The sequence below is a fragment of the Malania oleifera genome, chromosome 2, assembly GCF_029873635.1.
Source record: "Malania oleifera isolate guangnan ecotype guangnan chromosome 2, ASM2987363v1, whole genome shotgun sequence".
NCBI classification, from domain to species: Eukaryota; Viridiplantae; Streptophyta; class Magnoliopsida; order Santalales; family Ximeniaceae; genus Malania; species Malania oleifera.
The window spans coordinates 81,729,929-81,734,161 of record NC_080418.1 but is presented as its reverse complement, the minus strand read 5'-3'; the positions used below and the strand labels follow the sequence as shown (position 1 = coordinate 81,734,161).

Sequence of the window (4,233 nt, the reverse complement as noted above, 5' to 3'; positions counted from 1 at the left end):
AGACAGTTACTGACCAGTTGAAAATTTGCAGGCTAAATCAGGATGATTTTGGAAATTTTGGTATGCGTGTGGAGGCAAGGTATTAGGGGCTTGTGGAGGTCTTCAGGATTGAGAACCCGAAACTTGCAGCCTCCAGGAGAAGTTGGGATGTTGTTTCCACCTAAGGTTGTAGGTATTCGAGTAAGGATCATTGAGTGGCTTATCATACCAATTGTGGGTAGCCTTCACTTCCTCTTACACAAGCTTAGGCTAGGAATGCATGTGGGGGAAATTATAACATGTATGGCAAGGGTCAGAGTAGATTGCACAAATCTCTGCACATGCCATTGTCTGTGGTCCTAAGGACAAGCATTGGTCTAATTTTTTGGATATGACATGCATGGTAGGTGCTAGGTCCTAGCTTGTAGCCAACTCATAGACTCCCTTAGGTTTAGAGGTTGATGGATTGGGTAGTCTGAGTGGTAGCCATGTGCTGCTGAGAATTTTTAGGAAAATTTTCAAAGAGAATTCAAGCCTCATTCTCGTGCTTTGTGAGGAAAGTACCTCCGCACGATGAATCAACCATGGACCTATCTCTTTTAGCTAACCCTTTGTAAAAAGTTTGGACTAATTGCCACTTGGGGACTTGATGATGTGGGCATTTATAGAGCAGGTCCCTAAAGCGCTCCTAGGTCTCAAAGAAAATTTCCCCATCCGTTTGTGCAAAACTTGTGATTACCCTTCACAATTGGTTAGTCTTCCTTATTGGGAAGTACTTTTTCATAAATTCATGCTGCATGGTGGCCCATTTGGTCACCGGGTTCGGCTATAAGGATGTCAACCAATATTGGGCCTTATCCTTCAAAGAGAATGGAAAAAGCCTAAGACAAAGGTCATCATCACTAAAATTAGGTATGCGGATGGTGGAGCAAATCTCCAATAACTCATCTAGATGCTGATAAGGATTTTCGGTGGAATTCCCATGAAAGTTGGGTAGCATCAAGATGATTGAAGTCTTAATCTCAAATTGCGCTGCCTAAACATCCGGGAACCGAATGCAGGATGGTGATGTGTGTGCGTTAGGTACAAAGTAATCCTTAAGAGGTCAAAGGGGTTTCTCTTCTACCACAGGTAGGCAAGGAGCTTGGGGTTCCGGGATTTGTTTAGCAGGAACCGGTGGGTTATTTGGAGAGGTGTCGTCGGAGCTAGGGCTCATTGGAGTGAGTGTCGTAGGTTCATCAGGGTTCATGGGAGATGGACATAGCTCGGGCGACCAGGTCAAGGAGAGGGGCGATGAGGATCAACCAAGAAGTTAGGAGATTGGGAGTTGAAGGATCGTGAGGGGAAAAGGGATTTAAATGACTTTTTATATTCTCGACCAGGTCACACCAGCTCTCAAGCTAGTTGCGCCTAGTCACACCTCTCACCTTAAACAAGAATATCGACTCCAGAACAAGTCACGCCCAGCTCAGTGCTGGTCACACACATGGTCAAACCTCTTGGTAATTTTACACGTCCAAACAAGTTCAGAGACTTGACCAGGTCGTGCCAAAGAAGTGATCGTCGTGCCTCTAGTTGAACTTCTTATTACTTTAGTAGCTCACCAGACTTGCAGGGCTCGACCAAGTCGCACATGTGCGTGCTGGTCGTGCTCTAGTCGCACCCCCAACTACCTAAAACCTATCCTAATGACTCTAAACCTTATTTATACTACTATGTACACCCTAAGGACTCAAGAGAAGAAGAAAAATACTCAGGTTGCCACCCAAAAGTGCTAAGTTTACAATCTTTAGCTAGACTCAACTACACTACACTATACAACCTAAGGACCTAAAAAGAAGAAAGAGAAATACTCGGGTTGCCTCCTGGAAGCGCTAAGTTTACCATCTTTAACCACACACGATGAAAGCTCATGTCGAACTCACCCTAGTTTGAAACTAAGAGCTTCTTCCACAATTTCCTTATTAAACCAAGTGTCAACGACCCACATCTGTCCCTCTAAACTCAAGGCTAAATAATGAATGGCAAGAATTTGCTCGTAAAAGTCCTCCAGATCAGATATAGAGGGGCTCTCAAGCTAAAGTGTATCCTATAGAGGGTCCCTCCATAGAATCGAGGGAGCCACTTCCTTAAGGCATTCATCAATCATGTCAACATCCAAATCTTGGATATTGTTAGGTGGATGTTGGGAAGTGTGGAATACAATCAGCCGAAGCTACATATTGCTAAAAAGCAAGTCCATAATCCCCAACCTATATTGAATGCATGAGTTAGCCATAGCTAAGAATGGTTGTCTTAATAGGACAGGGATCTGGTCCTTGGTTGGGTTCTAAGGTTCCATATCCAAGACTATGAAGTCAACAGGATAGTAGAACTCCTTAACCTTAACCAAAACGTCTTCTATTGCACCCCGTGCCCTTTTGACTGATTAGTCGACCAAACACAAGGTGACCAAGGCGGGCTTCAGCTCTCCTAAGATGAATTTCTTAAATACCAAGTACAGATGAAGGTTCACACTTGCACCTAAATCTAAAAAAGCCTTATCAATAGTGTAATCGCCGATTACACATGAGATTATTGGAGCACCTGGGTCTTTTAGTTTAGGGGGAAGGTGACCTAATAGAATTAAGCTCACATGCTCGGCCAGCCTCACTTGTTTATTTATGTGCACCCTTGATTTTTGCTTCACGTGCATAGGTCCTTGAGGAACTTGGCATACGCAGGCACTTGCTTCATAGCATCTAAGAGATGGATGTTGACCTTAACTTGTCTAAATGTGTCCATGATGGACTCCGTGGTGGCCTCCTTCTTAGATTTAAAGGGTGCATCAGCTATAGGGTAAGGAGCCACAAAATCAAAATGGGAAAGTGCTCCATCCTTGGAAAGAGTAGGTGTATCGATATCAGCTACCGAACTAAGAGAAGGAGGATCACAGTGTTCATCATTAGTTTCTTCCCTCATCTTCTCCCTACCTTTTTCATGGTCTAACTTCTCCCCAACCCTATTGTTTACCTCCCTGCCACTCCAAAGAATGGTCACGACCTAGGCTTGCTCATTATATGATGACGGACTAGCCGCTAGCTCACAATCTACCCCATATTGACCCTTAGGGTTCACTAGAGGTTGACTCAACAATTTACCCTCATCTCTCCTACTCAAAAAGGTAGCTAGTTGCCCCATGATGGCTTCTAGCTTGGTAATCGATTGGGAGTGAAAGTGATGTAATTTTTGATCAACTTGGCGATCAGCTTCAATGCCCTTGAGGGCTTTCAGCACCATCTCTTGAAAAGAATCATATTTGGGCCGAGGAGAGGTGGTTGCTAATAAGATGAAGATCTGGGGGCAAAAATGGGAGGGTTTTGAGAATTTTGGTACAAGTGAGGAAGTGGAGTAGTGGGTGATATCTGAGGTCTTTGAACTTGAAAATCTAGAGCTTGTGGTCTCTAGGAGAAGTTAGGATGCTATTTCCATTCAGAATTGTATGTATTTGAATATGGGTCATTGGATGGCCTATCATACCAATTATGGGTAGCCTTAACTTCCTTCTTCACAAGCTCAGGCAGGGGAGGCGCATAGGGGCAATTGTAGCAAGTGTGTGAAGGATAAGAACAAATGGCACACACCTCTGCACACACCACATACTGTGTCTACTTTTCTAAGGACAAGAACTAATCTAGCTTTCTAAATATAGTGTGCAGCGTGGGCACTAGGTCATGGCCAGTGGCTAACTCATAGACTCCCTTAGGTTTGGAAGAGGAGGGTTCAAATAGTCTATGAGCAGCAACAACATGCTGCTAAGAATTTTTTGTAAGGTTATCGAAGAGAGTCGAGGCCTCATTCTCATGTTTGGTGAGGAAAGTACCTCCACAAGATGCATCTACCATCGACCTATCTCGCTCAGCTAATCCTTTATAGAAGGTCTGAACCAATTGCCACCTAGGGACCTGATGGTGTGGGCATTTATGTAAGAGGTCCCTAAAATGCTCCCAGGTCTCAAAAAATTATTCCCCATCCATGTGTGAAAAACGAGTGATTGCTCTCCTAAGCTGGTTAGTTTTCCCAATTGGGAAGTACTTTTTCAAAAACTCATGTTACATGGTGGCCCGGTTGGTCACCAAGTTCAGCTCTAAGGACTTTAGCCAATATTTGGCCTTATCCTTTAAAGAGAACAGAAAAAGCCTTAAGCGGAGGGCATCATAACCAAAATTATGGATGCGGATGGTAGAACAGATTTCGAGGAATTCATCTAAATGC

The 4,233-nt window shown here is 43.9% G+C and overlaps 2 non-coding genes across 2 annotated transcripts; both read left to right on the top strand.

Annotated features, from left to right (window-relative positions):
• The first annotated feature begins 623 nt into the window (after positions 1–623).
• On the top strand, positions 624–729 carry LOC131150081 (small nucleolar RNA R71). The gene has a single exon (XR_009135465.1). It is a non-coding gene; the product is annotated as a small nucleolar RNA R71 (small nucleolar RNA).
• A 3,192-nt stretch (positions 730–3,921) lies between these two features.
• Positions 3,922–4,027, top strand: LOC131150080 (small nucleolar RNA R71). Its single transcript, XR_009135464.1, has one exon. It is a non-coding gene; the product is annotated as a small nucleolar RNA R71 (small nucleolar RNA).
• The last annotated feature ends 206 nt before the right edge of the window (positions 4,028–4,233 follow it).